Raw genomic sequence first — 19,049 nt, 5'->3', positions numbered from 1 at the left:
TCAGGCCATTTTGGTGATTCGGCATGGTCGCGCGACACTGCACCCAAACAAAATTGACATCTTTTTTTCCCCACAAATAGAGCTTTCTTTTGGTAGCATTTGATCGCCTCTGCGTTTTTAATTTTTTGCGCTATAAACAATAAAAGAGCGACAATTTTGAAAGAAAAAAAATATATTTTGTACTTCTTGCTATAATAAATATCCCCATTTCTTTTTAAAAAAAAAAAATTTTTTTTCAGTTTAGGCCGATATGTATTCTAATGTAAAAAGAGAAAACTGTGATATCCCAAAAAATTGATAAGCAGCAGATCAATATGTTATACAACACCTGCTCAAATAAATATCTAAAGGTGCTACGCTAAAACATGACAGCACTTAACCAATTCAATGTAGTGCAAAAATTACCATAATAACATTGAAAATTAATATTACGTGCAAATTATGCGAAAAGTGCTCTAAAAATATAAAGTGCAAAAAGTGACATAAAGTGCAATAAATGAATCGAATTGCTAAAGTGCAAAAATGATAAATAAATTAATAAATTTACACAATAAATGATATATATAAATCAAATTTGTAAATTAATAACACATAAAAAACTACTATATAAGTGCAGTAAATGTGACCATGTCTCACTGTCACATAAATATTAATCCAAATTCAATCTACTATATAACAGTCCTCGAATGTGTATTGAATATAAACACTAACGTGCAGATCCAACTTCCACCAAAAGATGTCTGTGAGCCACCCCCACCACGAATAAACAAACTGCGGCTTACCAGAACTTAATGGTCCCTTATTACAGGGGACCACACAGCGTGTTGTTTGTAACCACAGCCGAAGGTAAGGATATGAACACAGCAGAACTCTTAAAGTTGTTCAAAATATCCGCCACAAGGGGCCGTACTTGCGTTCCAATGGTATATCAAAACTCCCACATATTACTCCACTGTGAATGAAATATATGCGGCCAAAAATGAAAAATATTATCACATAGCATAAAACCTTTTATACTTTAATTCTCTAGTTTAAAAATGTGCATGTACATAAAAGACAAATGTATCCAGCATAAACAAGCGAGCCATCCGGCCTCGCTACACAGCCTGTGGCTTCCGGGACTTGGCGTACAGCAGTGACGTCAGAACCTCGCTCCTCCTCCCTACGCATTTCGTCATCAATAGGACGTCGTCATGGGAACGATATGTATTCTACATATTTTTGGTAAGAAAATCACAATAAGCCTATATTGTTTGGGTTGCGTAAAAGTTATAGTGTCTACAAAATAGGGGGTAGATTTATAGCATTTTTATTATTATTATTTTTTTAATAGTAATGGCGGCGATCTGCAATTTTTATCGAGACTGCGACATTATGGCAGACACATCGGACATTTTTGGACACAATTTTTGGACAATTGGCATTTATACAGTGATCAGTGCTATAAAAATGCACTAATTACTGTAAAAATGTCACTGGCAGGGAAGGGGTTAAAACTAGGGGGCGATCAAGGGGTTTAATGTGTTCCCTGGTAGGTGATTCTAACTGAAGGGGGGAGTTGCCTAAAGGAAGTGACGGATCGTGGTTCCTAGCTAATAGGAATACACGATAGGAACACACGATCTGTCACTCCTCTCAGAACAGAAGAGTGATTTCCATGTTCTGTCCCTTGTGCTCGCGATCGCTCGTGGCTGGCGACAGTCGGCCACAAGCAGCGGTACCCCCGCTGCGCGCTCGCCTGCTATCCTGATCCCGCTAGCCGACGTATAGCTACAATGGTTCACGGGATCGTGTCGACCTGCCGCAGTAAAATGACAACGGCTGGTCGGCAATCTGTATTGCTGTTTGCCTAGTTCTATTTTTGTCTATGGAAGTTGCCTTAATTGCTATTGCATTTGCCTAAGAGTGTCCTGTGCCCTAACCCTCTCTCCCACCATTCCTGTTAAGAGAAATAAAATCTCTTTGTTCATTTTTACAAAAAGTAAGAGAAACTTCAGGGTCCTCCAGACACAACAGCATGCTGTCCGCATATACGGCCATTCTTTCTTCAAGGCTACCCATCTGAATTCCACAATTTCAGATGGAGATGCGAAGGGAAAGAGCAATTGGCTCCATCATGAGGGTGAATAGCCCAGGGGAGAGGGGAATCCTGCCTAGTACCCCGGCCCACAGAGGAAAACTCCTACATTTACCCCCTATTATAATAGCTGCTATTGGGCGCTCTCACAGTAAAGAGATCCACTGAAGGAACACCTCTCCAAATCCGATACGGATCAAAACCTCCCTTATATACACCCAGTCCACTGAATTGATGGCTTTCTCAAGGTCAAGAAAGACCAAGGCACAATTGTCAGGGTGATCAGACTACAGCTCAGTGTGGGAAAAAACCTTCTGCAGATTGATGTCATTGGCCTTGTTGGGCATGAAACCAGTCTGATCTGTAGAGACCAAAAGTGGAAGTATTTCAGTAAGTCTAATCACCAGCATTTTTGTGAGGTTCCAAAGGTCTAGATTGAGTAAGGCAACAGGCCTATAGGATCAGCATTGTAGAGGGTCCTTATCAGGCTTAGCCAACAACACTACATAAGCTTCATAAAACAATGGGGGAGAAGAGCCTGGGTGAGTAGGCATTACATATACAGTATTAGTGCAATAAACATGGAGCCAGATGCTCAGCATAATGTTTGTAGCATTCCACCGGGAGCCCATCAAAGCCTGGAGAATTGCAATTAGGAAAGGAGCCAATAGCAGCCAGCACCTCCTGCACTGTAAACAGGGCATCTAACAGAGTCTTAGTGTCCTCAGGGAGCGAGGGCAATGTAAGATTATCAAGGAAGGTATGGAGGGTATTGACATCATAGGCTGGGATAGGAGAATACAGAGTTTTGTAAAATTTAGCAAATGCCTGGAGGCACCATCTGCATAGTAGACACAGGGAATAACAGTGGGAGTAAAGGAGTCCACAGTTAAAACTGCTAGCAGCTCGCCATTTTTGTCACCCTGCTCAAACACATTTTCAACATGTTTTTGGTTGGAGCACTGCGTTAAGTTTTGGTATTGGCATGATAAATCCCGCTGCCCCTGCTGCAGGGCTGACAGAGGGACTAAGAAGAGATGGTCAGGATGATTTTGCACACAACTGAGTTCTCTATCTTGTAATGTTTGAATGGCATGGTCTTGGTTCACCCCAGAAGTCTTAATGGCCAATATATACAATGCCTTGAAAAAGTATTCATACCCCTTGAAATTTTCAAATATATATACCATAGTTTGTAGATGCTATAACTTTCACACAAACCAATTAGGCCTCATGTACACTGCTGCTGGTAAACGGATGTTTAGGAGCAGTTGGGCATTTTTTTCAGCTGCCTATGAACTAGGGTTGCCACCCTTTCTTCAAGTCAAACCCAAACACTTTAGCAGCACACAGCCATGTTTTTTTTTAATAGTATAAACTATACGCACATTTTGATATTAAATAACATTTCTAATAATATGAAATGAAAGTGGAGGTTCACCCTAAAACAAAAAATGACATTTAGCATTCTAAAAAAAAAAAAAAAAAAAAAAAAAAAAAAAAAATATATAGAATTTTTTTTTTTTACTTTGCCTAGCAACAGGGGTTTCTGGTGTCTTCCTAATCTGCCTCTTCTTATTCCACTGCGCTGTTTCTTCAGTTCCTCCTCTTCAGTGAGCAGCCCCGTTGTCTTCTGGGACATGTTTGTGTCCCATAAAACAACAGGGCCATTCACAAAGCGCTGCGAGACTCGCTCATGCGCAGTAGGAAACGGGCAGTGAAGTTAGGATGGCGGCGCCGGGACCCGATCCGATGGATGGATCGGCCTCGGGGGACCGACATCACAGGCTCGCTGGACAGGTAAGTGCCCTTATTAAAATTCGGCAGCCACAGTGTTTGTAGTTGCTGACTTAAAAAAAAAACAGCCGGACCTCCTCTTTAAGTCCCCTTTTACATCAAAGTCCCCTTTTGCATCTGAACTCTCAGAGTTCCCCTTTTGCATCTGAACTCTAGGGACTCTGATGTAAAGGAGAACTCTAGGGACTCTGATGTAAGAGAGAACTCTAGGGACTCTGATGTAAGGGAGAACTCTAGGGACTCTGATGTAAGGGAGAACTCTAGGGACTCTGATGTAAGGGAGAACTCTAGGAAATCTGATGTAAGGGAGAACTCTAGGAAATCTGATGTAAGGGAGAACTCCGGGGACCCTGACGTAAGAGATGATCTGGGAACCCTGATTAAGGGAGAACACTGAGAACTCTGATGCACGGAGAGGACTCTGATGTAAGGGGTGTTTTGAGAACCCTGATTTACCTAAGAGTACTCACCCAGAGGCAGGAGAGAGAAGGGGGAAGACTTCAGTTACAGACAGGGATGGATGGTGAGCTCACTCACCCCATGGCAGTCAGCACCTCCAATCCAGATGTATCTGAGGCTGTTGGACTTTAAATTTCCGGCCCCCACTTTCCTTTTCTGAGGCAAAGCGCCGGGGATTGGAGTGTGGGCAGACACAGAGGGGTAGCGGTGGGAGGAAGAGGAGCAGATCAAGCCCTCTCTCCTCTCCAGTCTGTGTGTGTTTGGGGTAGAGTTTTAGTGCTGGCTTTGGTCATTGTGAGAGAGAGTGTAACAGACAACTGCAGACAGGAACCCTGCTGGGAAACCATAGTCAGGTCTGAATAATGTGTCCGGGTTTCAGGCAGTCTGAAACCCAGACGCATGATTCCAAATCCGAACTGTCCAGGTGAATCCCGGACAGAAGGCAACCCTACCCTTAACTATCCTCTATGTTATCTTATCAGTACATGTATACAAGAGAAGAGATCTCACCGCTCCAGGAGCACACATGCAGGCTGTAAACTGTCTCTTCGGCTGGGAAGCCACAGGTGCTGGCTATTACCACTAGCAACAGACGAAAGCTCTGGACGGCCGCACTCTTCAGAAGACCACTTTCTTTTGTTGGAAAAATTGCTGACGTTTCGCACTTTCTGTAGTGCTTATTCATAACCAGGCTATGAATAAGCACTACAGCTAGTGCGAAGCCTCAGCAATTTTTCCTTGTTCGCTGTGTTTGTTGAGCTGTGATGTGATTTTCCAACAAAAGAAAGTGGTCTTCTGAAGAGTGCGGCAGTCCAGAGCTTGTTTTTCGTCTGTTACATGTATACAGGGTCGTTTATAGTCGTTTCTAGGCAGCTGAGTTTAGAAGCATTTTTTGAAACGCAATAAAATGGGCTCAGGCTGATGTTCAGATGCATTTGAAACACCAAATGCCTGTAACAGCTTGTGAACACTGCTAAATGCGGTAACTTGCATTTAGTAGCGTTTCGTTTACAGACGTTTTTCATTTTAATAAAAAAAAACGCGGCTAAGCAGATGTATTTAGACACTGGTTTCTAGCTGTCAAGTTAAGTAGTTGAGGAGAGGTTAAACAATGTCCCGTGTACATGAAGCCTTATTATAGACTTAGTGGGATTTTTTTTTACCAAAGACATGTAGCAGAGTACATTTTAGCCTAAATTTATGACGAGATTAGATTTTTTTGGATATGTTTTATGACAAAAAATATCTTTTTTTTTTTCAAAATGTTCTGTCTTTTTTCGTTTATAATGCAGTATAACTAGTGGTGATTAAATACCACCAAAAGAAAGCTCTATTTGTGTGAAAATAATGATAAACATTTCATTTGGGTACAGTGTTGTATGACCGCGCAACTGGCAGTTAACTACTTCCCGACCAGCCGCCGCATTGTACTATTGTAGGTTGACTCTCCTGCGCGAATCGCCATCATTGTGGGGCGCGTACACTGTGATCTGTGGTTGCACGCGTGCATGCCCACTCGCTAGAGGGGGAACCAATCAGCGGGTCCAGCAGACTCAATGTCTTTGGCCACCTGTGTTCACTCCACAGAGAGGCAGAATGGGGATCTGCCAGTGTAAACAATCAGATCCCCCTTCTGTCTGGGGAGTAGAGTAAGATTGTTTGTTCCTAGTGATCAGGAAGAGCGATCTCTCTACGCCCTGTCAGTCCACTCCCCCTACAGTTAGAAACACCTCCCTTGGGAACATTTAACCCTTTGATCGCCCCCTAGTGTTAACCTCTCCCCTGCCAGTGTCATTTTATTTTATTACAGTAATTAGTGCATTTTTATAGCTGTATAAATGCCCATGGTACCAAAAAAGTGTCAAAAGTGTCTGATCTGTCCGTCGCAATGTCGCAGTCCTGCTAAAAATCGCAGATCACTGCCATTACTAGTAAAAAAATAAATAATAAAAATGCCATAAGTCTATCCCCTATTTTGTAGCTAGGATAACTTTTGCGCAAACCAATCAATAAGCTATATGGGATTTTTTTTACCAAAAATATATAGAAGAATACATATTGGCCTAAACTGAGGAAGAAATTTTGTTTTTTACATTTTTGTTTGGATATATACTATAGCAAAACGTAAAAAATATTTTCTTTTTTTTTTCAAAATTGTCGCTCTTTTTTGTTTATAGGGTAAAAAAAAAAAAAACGCAGAGGTGATCAAATACCACCAAAATAAAGCTCTATTTGTGGGGAAAAAATTATATAGATTTTGTATGGGTACCATGTTGCACGACCACGCAATTGCGACGCAGTGCTGTATCGCAAAAAATAAATATGATGTATGAGCTGTCTTAGAATGAATTCTGTAGCACACTATTTTATATATATATATATATAGAGAGAGTATATATATATATATATATATATATATATATATATATATATATATATATATATATAAAATATAAAATCTTTGTTGTGGCATCAGATTTCTCATAAAATCGGATGGGTTCTATTGAGTGGCAGCATCAAGGGGTTAATGTCTGGCAGGCAGAGTCATGCTGCACATGTGACCACGCTCACCCATCTGTTAGTAAATGCTTTCTTTGCAGTACATTGATTTATGGAAATTGGAAGTTAAAAGGTTAAATCTCCAGCTAACAAACACTTTAGAATTCTGCTGTGTAGTTGGAGCATTGTCCTCCTTTTTTGTCTTCAGTGGTAGGCATGGGCTATAAACAGTGCAATCATTGAAGCCAAAGAAGATCAACTGAACAATAGAGAAGTGATTATTAAAAAAAAAACTGCAGCCAATCAATTCCAAAGAAACCACAATAAAGTTTTGTGTAGTCTAAGAAGGGTTAAACTTCTGGTGTCTATGCATTACAGTATTGTTCTCCTGCTTACTGTATTTGTCAGTAAAAGTCCTACTAACTACTAGAAAATAATGGGTTAAGGTGTGTACGTTATATTTATATAAGGCTTCTTCAATTTATTTATTTTTATTATATATATATAATTATAGATTAATATAATAAATAAAAACTTAGATGCATTGGCCGGGAATCGAACCCGGGCCTCCCGCGTGGCAGGCGAGAATTCTACCACTGAACCACCAATGCTCTATGAAAGGCTTTGCCTCTATTATTATGGAACTGCTGTATCTTTTGTTGTACACTGCTTAAACTGCAGAGCACACCCACAGGAAATTATGGAAATGAGATTTCCCAACAGCCCGACTAGCTCAGTCGGTAGAGCATGAGACTCTTAATCTCAGGGTCGTGGGTTCGAGCCCCACGTTGGGCGTAGTATGTTTTGTGTGTTAGCTGAAGGTGTTTTAATTTGAACAGAATTAAAGTTTGTTAATTCTTCTCAAGACCAAAAAAAAAAACTTTCATACTTACCTCCACTGTGCAGTTCATTTTGCACAGTGTGGCCCCAATCATCGTCTTCTGGGGTCCATGGCTCCTCCTTGCATCAGCAACCCCCCTAAGAGAAGCGATCTCCCGGGGGGGGTTACCCTGCGGGCGCGCTCCCGAGTCCACTATTTGCGTCTATAGATACAGAATGCCAGTCACAGCCCTGCCCCCCCAGCGCCCCCGTCATTGGATTTGATTGACAGCAGCGGGAGACAATGGCTGCGCTCAGTGGCGGCTGGTGAAGTTTTAAGATGGGGGACGCTAGACCCCGACCACCCTTTTGACCCCTCCCACTTCTCATAAGCCCCACCCCTTATAGAGTCCACCAACTCCATCCCCTGTAGTACACCATATACCAGGCTGTACATTATACACAGGGCTCTGTACATCATATATCAGGCTCTACATTATACACCAGGTTCTAATGACACATCAATCTGTCTGACAGTCCAGCCACACTCCTCGTTCACCAGAGAAAAAAAAACAGGAAACACAAAAAAGGTGCCCAGGAAACAGCAATAGGCAGAGGTCACCGCAGACAATGAAGTGCAAAAAAGCCTAATAAAATAAAATGAATACAGGCATCACATTTAGGGACTGCAAACTTACATGTTTGCCTTTGGTGGTGGGATCAGAGGGATGGTGGTGATCAGGGACAGAGGGATGGAGGTGGGGTGGGGAGTGGGATCAGGGACAGAGGGATTTTGGGTGGGATGGATCAGGGACAGAAGGATGGTGGGTGGGATAAATCAGGGACAGAGGGATGGTGGGATGGATCAGGGACAGAGAGATGGGTGGATGGGATGGATCAGGGACAGAAGGATGGTGAGATGGATCAGGGACAAAGTGATGGTGGGTGGGATGGATCAGGAACAGAGGGATGGTGGGATGGATCAGGGACAGGGGGATGGTGGGTGGGATCGATCAGGGACAGAGGGATGGTGGGATGGATCAGGGACAGAGGGATGGTGGGATGGATCAGGGAGAGAGGGATGGTGGGATGGATCAAGAACAGAGGGATGGCAGGTGGGATGGATCAGGGACAGAGGGATGGTGGTTGGAATTGGACCAGGGACAGAGGGATGGGTGGGTGGGATGAATCAGGGACAGAGGGATGGCGGGTGGGAGGGATGGATCAGGGACAGAGGGATGGTGGGATGGATCAGGGACAGAGGGATGGTAGGTGGTATGGATCAGGGACAGAGGGATGGTGGTATGGATCAGGGACAGCGGGATGGATCAGGGACAGAGGGATGGTTGGATGGATCAGGGATGGTGGGATGGATCAGGGACAGAGGGATGGTGGGTGGAATTGATCAGGCACAGAGGGAGGGTGGGATGGATCAGGGACAGAGGGATGGTGGGTGGGATGGGATCAGGGACAGAGGGATGGTGGGTGTGATTCTACGGGTGTAGAATAACTATGGGCGGAAGCTAATCGGCACTTTGCATTGCACCACAAGGTGGGTTAAAAGCCCGCAAATGAAGCGCCACGTCGATGCAATCACAAGATCCCATAGTGCACTGCGTCCGGCAAATTATTTTTATCCAATGAAAAGCTAGTTATTTGGATAAAAAATCTGTGATATATATTTTTATGTATTTTCAGGTGCCCCCATTGAAACTAGTAAATAAATAAAAATAAATAAATAAAAATTCCATAAATATATCCCATAATTTGTAGACGCTATAACTTTTGTGTATCAATAATCAATCAATATACGCTTCTTCGTTTTTTTTTAACCAAAAATATGTAGAATACGTATTGACCTAAATTTTTGAAGGAATTCGATTTTTTTACATTTTTTTTATTGGATATGTTTTAAAGCAGAAAGTAAAAAATGTTGCTTTTTTTTTTTCAAAATTGTCAGTCTTTTTTTGTTTATAACTGAAAAAATAAAAATCGAAGAAGTGATCAAATCCCACCAGAAGATTTATGGAAATAAAGGCCAACATTTTTATTTGGGTACAGCATAGTATGGCCGCACAATTGTCAGTTAAAGAAATGCAGTGCCTTATCGCAAAAAATGGCCTAGTCATAACGGGGGTAAAACCTCCCAGGGGTCAAGTGGTTAACTAATATGGCAGTTACTGCAAACTCTTGCCCTGTTGAATGTATATTTCTCTTTCTTGACCGCACACTCCACTGTGTTATTAAAAGAGAAGAGGGGGAGTAATTAGTTGAACTATTGTGCAGTAATAGGAACAGGTCCTAGATTAAATACATTTAGATTTTTCTACAATGCATGTTTGCTTTTCCATTGTAAAATGCTTTTAAAGGCAGCCTGTATAAATGAAACATACAGCAAACCAGCACACTTTTTAACGTAACCAAAAAAAAAAAATCTGTATCCAACAGGTGGCAGAAGGTCTTTTGTATTTCTTCAGTACCACCTGGAATTACCCCGTAATCTCTATACATTCATGTAGCAGGGATGAGACAAATACCCCAGGCCTCTTCCCACAATATAATTGCCAGGCGTGTGAATGCATAAACAAAAAGAGATTTTACAAAAGTATATATTTGCTTCTCTGACGTGGTATTGTTCCAGATTATGCAGTGGGAACAACTCGATTAAAAGGTAGTTTATGCTATAAAATATTAGAAAGCACTTGTCAGTCACCTTGAGAAGGACATAGGTTTACTTTAAATGCAATATTTTGTAATACTTGCAAAACTATTTAGTATACTTTTCTCTAATTTATTGTTCTTTATGGTGGCATAATGCTGCATATACTGTAGGTACCATCCAAGAAATTGGACTTGTTACTTTTTTTTTATTACCACTTGGGGGCGCTGTGACATTGCCTATAGGTAAAAATTACATGTTAGTGGATTAGGCTAGTACTAACACTGGAAAATGCAACAAAACACAGCAGAGCACATATTCTTCTTTTACTGAATGTTTTTTAAATTATTTCCACTAGAAATAGCTATAAACAGGTAACTACAAGATCCATCACACCTCTGGCTTTTTGGAGATTCCTGAACAAATGCCTGTTTTGTTGGAAGACATTTGAGGGGTGGGGGGGCTTCCAAGACAATGGCTAATTAGCTATTTGTAATATTGTAATAAGTATGCACTTCTGCCTAGTGAAATGATGATGATGGCTACCTTTTAATCAGCTAGTGACAGATTTTTGAGCCTGCAGAATACTGCATATTAGGGATGAGCCGAACACCCCCGATTTGGATTGCAGCAGAACATGTGAACAGGCAAAAAATTTGGCAGAACACACGAACACCGTTAAAGTCTATGGGACACGAACATGAAAAATCAAAAGTGCTAATTTTAAAGGCTTATATGCAAGTTATTGTCATAAAAAGGGTTTGGGGACCCAGGTCCTGCCCCAGGGGACATGTATCAATGCAAAAAAAACTTTTTTTTAAAAACTTTTTTTAAAAACTTTTTTTTGAGAGCCTGGGAGAAGCACTGCATAGATGAGGTAAGTGCACCAGTCTGTCCCGCCAACTGACCGACCGGGGGGTTCGGTGGTGGTGGTACTGCTTGCCGGCCCCACCGAATGAAAGTTACCATCAGCGGCCACTGGTTCTATGGAAAACCACGCCCACATCTGAAGTCATACAAGAGCTATATAGATGATATAGAGATCGAATGGGAAGGTTCAGTAGAGGAAATTATGAAGGATATATATTAAAATAAGTATAACATTTCCTTCACAGAAGGGTGGAAAAGAGACGAAAGAAACTTTCTGGGTCTGGTAGTATATAAAAAGAATGGCACATTTGGTACCTGCACTCAAAGAGACGGATCAAAATGGAAATATTCCAACAGCAAGCTGTCAACACCTTAGGTTAGGTGATTAGGAGGAATACCGAAAGGGCAGCTCATGCGGATTGAAAGAAACTTTGAGGATTAAGAGGATTTTGAATTACAGGCTGGTATTCTAATACAAAGATTTAAAAATAAGGTGTGAAAACTATTTCTTGGAAGATATAAAAAGACAAGTTAAAACTAAGGATAGAGAATAGTTGCTGAAGGATAAATCAAGAAAAAGGAATGATTATGGCATAGAGTTTTAACGGATATTCGAAAAAATTATAGAAAAAAAAATATTGGCCCATACTGTTTAAAGATGAAATATTCTCCATGCAAGACCACAATTCATCTATAGAAAAGCCCCCTCTTCAAAGACAGACATGTTCATAACCTTCCTGATCCCCCAAAGAAAATAGTGAACTTTTTGGATCATAAAGGATTCCTTAAATGTGGGAGGTGCATCCTTTGTAGAGCATGTACTTCTAATCCAACAGCACGAGAAAGCAATATGACATAAAAAAAAAAATCATATTCTGTGATAGTACTTATGTTACCTAACTGAGTGGACTCCAGCTTATAGGCAGAACAACCAGAAAATTAGGGGTATGTGTAGGAGAACATACAAATAATATAAAGAGGCTTCCGTAATTACATCGCTTGGAAGCATTTTAGATTGTCTCTTAATAAGGACCCTAGGATATTATCCTTTTATGGCATTGACAAAGTAGAGAAACATTGGAGGGGTACCAAATTTGGAAAAAGTGGAAAAAATAATTGCACTTGCTGGATCCACAAAATGGGCACACTGACCCTTGAGGAATTGAATATAGACATAGACCTTATTTGTTTTATTTCTAATTTTCCGAATGATATACATTATTTATTCATAGCCTATTTTTTTTTTTTATTTCTTTGTGAATTTTTTTTTTATTCTAATCTGCCTTTTTTAATTCTCATAATGAAGTTATATATTGTGATAGAGTGTTTTAGGTATTGTTATATTATGGGACAGATAGCAGTTTGTTATGTGTGCATTTATGCATTAGATTTCACGGTTTATAACAAAAGCAAAGGTATCATTGGACTACTTTATAGTCTAATGTTGTTCATCTATATTAGCCCAATAGTTGTTAACAAGTCTGGTCAAATAAATTTTTGGTTATATTGAGAGAGAGAGAGATATAGAAATTACCTTCAGTTTTTAATGGACTTAAAGACAGGGGGTGACAATATGTCTCATTGAGTATAGTAGGTAGGGTTTTTTTTTTTTGCATATATTGAGCAGAGGTGAAGCCAGGAGTATCTGCTCCTGAGACTGTTGCATATTGATGATGAAACATGTAGAGTGGGACTTCTGATTGATGCCTCATTGGCTCAATTGCATGCACGATGAGTAAAGTGAGAGTGGCGCTCTCTGCTTTACATGCGATCATTGAGAATTTGTATGTGAGTGCATTGGCTTTTAACATTTTCATTAAAAAAGCAGTGTTTTTCATGATGAGAAGTTTATCTTCCCTTTCTTCTTGTATGCACGTATGCTTGGGCTATCATATGAGCTACTAAAGTTAGTTTAACAACCATGGAGGAATACCGATTAGAGCATTGATCGAATTTATACCTAAGGTTCATTAGTGCAATTTGACTCACTTGGTAACACAAGGGGGAGCATTTTACTAAAACTGGTGCATTTAGAATCTGGTGCAGCTGTGCATGGTAGCCAGTCAGCTTTTAACTTCAGCTTGTTCAATTAAGCTTTGACAGTAAAACCTGGAACTGTTTGGTTTCTATGCAGAGCTGCACCAGATTTTACACTCTCCAGTTTTAGAAAACCCCCCTTTGGGGTCAATTCCTATTGGTGAGTGTGGTGTGAAGTTAGGGATCCCATTTTTGGGGGGTGTTAGAAGGCACCCACATAGAAGAGACAACGTGGATGAAATACATATGCTGCACTAATGTTGATGTGTTTTCTCTATATCCCTCATAAATAATACATCACCTCCCGCTCGACTGACTAAATATAAACCAGATGCTGACCAGATTTGCCCCAGATATGGGGATACCAACATTACTTTCTACCACTTGATATGGTCCTGCCCACCCATCCAACAGTATTGGGAGCAGATCATAAAATTCCTCCATGACCATATGGGATCTCCCTTAACACTATGCCCACGCCAATGCATACTTGGTCTACTTCCCTTATCTGAAGGGGAGAAGTACCTCTCAATATTTTTGCAAGAAACTCTCTTTACTGCTAGAATGCAAATAGCTCAATTATGGCTCAGACCTACCTCTCCTACGGTTAAACAGTGGAAAAGGTCTGTGAATCTCACATTACTGTATAAAAAAGCCCTATACTCCCATCGTGGATGCCCGGGCAAATTTCAGAAGGTCTGGGATAGGTGGATAGAAGATTCCTCTGCTTGCGATGATTAGGGTTGAGGGTACACAAATATTAGGATGTAAGGTCCACCTGACACTACCCTTACTGCTTATACCAGAAACACCTCACGCGCACTAATGCTCCTTGCAAGAGCAATTGGGCTATGAAGACAATGGGGGTTATTTACGAAAGGCAAATACACTTTGCACTGCAAGTGCACACTACACGTGCAAAGTGCACTTGAAATTGCACTGAAAGTGCACTTGGATGTGCAGTCACTGTAGATCTGAGGGGGACATGCAAGGCAAATGAAAAACAACATTTTAGCTTGCACATGATTGAATGATAAAATCAGCAGATCTTCCCCTCATTTCAGATCTTTCCCTCAGATTTACAGCGACTGCACTTCAAAGGTCAAGTGTCGGGCTGACCCACCCCCAGCAAAGTGTTCCGCCTACCCCAACTAAGTCGGAGGCATGAACAAGTCGGGGTAAGCGTTTAGGGTTAGGGTTAGGGTTAGGGGTTAGGGTTAGGGTTTCCCCTAGAAGAACAAGGTTAGGACTCAGGGATTAGAATAGGGACCTCCCCCAAAGGTCAAAGGTCAGGAGGCGTGTCCCAGAGGTCAAAGGTCAAGTGACGGGCTGACCCACCCCCAGCAAAGTGTTCCGCCTACCCCAACTAAGTCGGAGGCATGAACAAGTCGGGGCTTGAACAAGTCGGGGTAAGCGACTTCTAGTGCAATTTCAAGCGCACTTTGCACTTATAGTTTGCACTTGGTAAATAACCTCCAGTATGTCTAGATGCACTTGTCGGAAAAATCTTGTATATCCTATTAACATGTGGTGGTGCCTGTTGCACCCATTGTTTGTTGTCCAATATGCTGTATTGACTTTTATGCTCAATAAACTTTACTTTTGATTTAAAAAAATGTTGATGTGTTTTGGAGTGGCACAGAGCATTATCACAATTTCTGGACTTTGATTACATTGATAAGTTGACTTGATTACAACATTATAATCACTTCACATGTATTTATATTTGAGGGTTACATTTTTATGTTATTGTTTTCAGAGCTCTGTACCCTTTTCATTGGGCAAGGTGTCTAGCCACCTCCCGCCCGCCCTATAGCCGAATGACGGCCGTAGAGCAGGCGGGTTCCTTCGCCTGGCCGTCCCTGGACGGCCTTGTGTTTACTTCCGCAATGCGCGCCGCCGGGGGCGCGCATCGTGGAAGTTTTGTATTCGCCGTCTCTCCCGGAGACAGGCAAACACAGATCGCCGTGAACGGCCAATCAAAGCGGCCGTTCACAGCGCGATCGCAGCTGCCAATGGGAGATGATCTCAAATGTAAACATATGAGATCATCTCCCATTGTCGTGTCTCTCCCTCCTCACACAGAGACAGCGTGTAAGGAGAGAGAGGATCTGTGAGTCAGCCCCAGTGCCAACTGTCAGCCCCAGTGCTATCTGTCAGCCCAGTGCCATCTGTCATCCCCAGTGCCAGTGCCATCTGTCAGCCCAGTGCCATCTGTCAGCCCAGTGCCATCTGCCAGTAGTGCCAGTGCCGACAGTGCCACCTGCCAGCGCCAGTGCCACCTGCCAGCGCCACCTGCCAGCGCCACCTGCCAGCGCCAGCCGTCAGCCCCAGTGCCGTCAGCCCCAGTGCCGTCAGCCCCAGTGCCGCCAGTGCCAGTGCCACCTGCCAGCACCAGTGCCATCTGTCAGCCCCAAGTGCCGTCAGCCCCAGTGCCGTCAGCCCCAGTGCCGCCAGTGCCGCCAGTGCCGCCAGTGCCACCTGCCAGCACCAGTGCCACCTGCCAGCACCAGTGCCACCTGCCAGCGCCATCCGTCAGCCCCAGTGCCGTCAGCCCCAGTGCCATCAGTGCCGCCAGTGCCGTCAGTGCCGCCAGTGCCAGTGCCACCTGCCAGTGCCAGTGCCACCTGCCAGCGCCAGTGCCACCTGCCAGCGCCAGTGCCATCCGTCAGCCCCAGTGCTGTCAGCCCCAGTGCCGTCAGCCCCAGTGCCGCCAGTGCCGTCAGCCCCAGTGCCGCCAGTGCCGCCAGTGCCACCTGCCAGTGCCAGTGCCACCTTCCAGCACCAGTGCCACCTGCCAGCGCCAGTGCCATCCGTCAGCCCCAGTGCCATCAGCCCCAGTGCCGTCAGCCCCAGTGCCGCCAGTGCCACGTGCCAGTGCCACCTGCCAGCGCCAGTGCCATCCGTCAGCCCCAGTGCCGTCAGCCCCAGTGCCGTCAACGCCAGTGCCGCCAATGCCAGTGCCACCTTCCAGTGCCACCTGCCAGCGCCAGTGCCACCTGCCAGCGCCAGTGCCACCTGCCAGCCCCATTTGCCAGAGCAATTAGCCAGAGCAAATAGCCAGCACCATCTGCCAGTGCCAGTGCCATCTGCCAGTGCCAGCCCCAGTGCCATCTGTCAGCGACATCTGTCAGCGACATCTGCCAGCGACATCTGCCAGCCCCATCTGCCAGCCCCATCTGCCAGCCCCATCTGCCAGCCCCATCTGTCAGCCCCATCTGTCAGCCCCATCTGTCAGCCCCATCTGCCTCCAGTGCCATCTGCCTCCAGTGCCATCTGTCAGTGCCACGTGTCGTCAGTGCCACGTGTTGTCAGTGCCACGTGGGGTCACTTTGTGGGCATTTCCATTGTCCTGGTGCTCCAGGGCCTTCAAAACTGTAATAGGTGGTTGAGAAATAAGATGTGTAATTTATGCTCCTAGAACGCCTGATGGTGCTATTTCAATATTGGGCCTCTGTATGTGGCCAGGCTGTGTAAAAGTCTCACACATTTAGTATCGTTATACTCAGGAGGAGTAGTAGAATGTATTTTGGGGTGTCATTTTTGCTATGTACATGCTATATGTTGGAAATATCTTATAAATAGACAACTTTGCGTAAAAAAAATGCGTTTTCATTTTTTTTCCACATTTTCCCAAAACTTCTGGAAAAAAAATGAACCATTCAAACGACTCATTATGCCTCATAGATTATACGTTGGGGTGTTAGCTTTCCAAAATGGGGTCACTTTGTGGGCATTTCCATTGTCCTGGTGCTCCAGGGCCTTCAAAAATGTAATAGGTGGTTGAGAAATGAAATGTGTAATTTATGCTCCTAGAACCCCTGATGGTGCTATTTCAATATTGGGCCTCTGTATGTGGCCAGGCTGTGTAAAAGTTTCACACATTTGGTATCGTAATACTCAGAAGGAGTAGCAGAACGTATTTGGGGTGTAATTTGTGATATACACATGCCATGTGAGAGAAATAACCTATTACATTGAAAATTTTGTGAGAAAAAATAAATAAAAAATCTTCATTTTGCAAAGAATTGTGGGAAAAAGATGACAACATCAAAAACCTCACCATGCATCTTAGTAAATACCTTGGGATGTCTACTTTCAGAAAAGGGGTCATTTGGGGGGTATTTGTACTTTCCTGACTTGTTCGGGTCGCAAGAAATGAGATAGGCCACCAGTACATCAGGTGTGATCAATTTTGTGCGATTCGTACCACAGCTTGTAGACTCTCTAACTTTCACAAAGACCAAATAATATCCACTAATTTGGGTTATTTTTACCAAAGATATGTAGCAGTATAAATTGTGGCCAAAATTTATGAAAAAAAAATTATAATTTGCAAAATTTTATCACAGAAACAAAGAAATATGCGTTTTTTTCGGTCTTTTTTCATTTATAGCGCAAAAAATAAAAACCCCAGAGGTGATCAAATACCACCAAAAGAAAGCTCTATTTGTGGGAAAAAAAGGACACAAAATTCATTTGGGTACAGTGTTGCATGACTGAGTAATTGTCATTCAAAGTGTGAGAGCACCGAAAGCTGAAAATTGGTCTGGGCAGGAAGGGTGTTTAAGTGCCCAGTAAGCAAGTGGCTAGGAATCTTCTGGCAGCAGCTGACAATATGATTGTATATATTTATTCTCAAATGCACAGGTGTTTTTGATCATTTTCTTCTTTTTTCACAGATTATTCTAAAGAAAATTTCTGATTTCCATCATTTTTTTTCAGTAAAGTAAAAGGTTTTGGTGTCTGTCAATATACTTGCTGCAGTTATTAGCAAGATTCAAATTATGTGTATCAATAGTAGAAATTGGATGACCAACCTAAAGATAATAAATCATTAGAGCTTCTGATCTGACTAGTCTTCAGTATATTTGCATTACCCCAGTCGGTGACCAGTCTCCATTGTATGTTCATTACCCCACTCAGTGACCAACGTCCAGTGTATGTGCATTACCCCACTTGGTGACCAGTCTCCATTGTATGTGCATTACCCCACTCTGTGACCAGTCTCCATTGCATGTGCATTAACCCACTCCATGACCAGTCTCCATTGTATGTGCATTACCCCACTCCATGACCAGTCTCCATTGTATGTGCATTACCACACTGGGTGACCAGTCTCCATTGTATGTGCATTACCCCACTCAGTGACCAATGTCCAGTGTATGTACATTACCCCACTTGGTGACTATTCTCCAGTGTATGTGCATTACCCCACTCAGCTACCAGTCTCCATTGTATGTGCATTACCCCGCTTGGTGACCAGTCTCCAGTGTATTTTCATGACCCCATTCGGTGAACCGTTTCCATTGTATGTGCATTACCCCACTCAGTGACCAGTCTCCATTATATGTGCATTACCCCACTTGGTGACGAGTCTCCAGTGTATTTTCCTGACCCCATTTGCTGAACCGTTTCCATTATATGTGCATTACCCCATTCGGTGACCATTCTCCTGTATATGCGCGTTAACTCACTCAGTGACCAGTTTCCATTGTATGTGAATTACCCCACTCGGTGACCAATGTCCAGTGTATGTGCATTACCCCACTCAGTGACCAGTCTCCGGTATATGTGCTTTACCCCACTCGGTGACCAGTCTCCATTGTATGTGTATTACCCCACTCGGTGACCAGTCTGCAGTGTATGTGCATTATCTCACTCAGTGAGCAGTCTCCATTGTATGTGTATTAATCCACTCGGTGACCAATGTCCAGTGTATGTGCATTAGCCCACTTGGTGACCAGTCTTCAATGCATGTGCATTACTCCACTCGGTGACCAGTCTCCAGAATATGTGCATTACCCCACTCGGTGGCCAATATCCAGTGTA

General features: G+C 43.0%; 1 non-coding gene across 1 annotated transcript; it reads left to right on the top strand.

The window, feature by feature from the left end:
* The first annotated feature begins 7,554 nt into the window (after positions 1–7,554).
* Positions 7,555–7,627, top strand: TRNAK-CUU (transfer RNA lysine (anticodon CUU)). Its single transcript has one exon. It is a non-coding gene; the product is annotated as a tRNA-Lys (tRNA).
* The last annotated feature ends 11,422 nt before the right edge of the window (positions 7,628–19,049 follow it).

Source organism: Lithobates pipiens, unplaced genomic scaffold (assembly GCF_037356315.1).
Source record: "Lithobates pipiens isolate NorthernLeopardFrog02 unplaced genomic scaffold, aLitPip1_a1.2 Scaffold_18, whole genome shotgun sequence".
NCBI classification, from domain to species: domain Eukaryota; kingdom Metazoa; phylum Chordata; class Amphibia; order Anura; family Ranidae; genus Lithobates; species Lithobates pipiens.
Note: the sequence above shows the minus strand (reverse complement) of the source record. Positions and strands in the feature narration are given on the sequence as shown.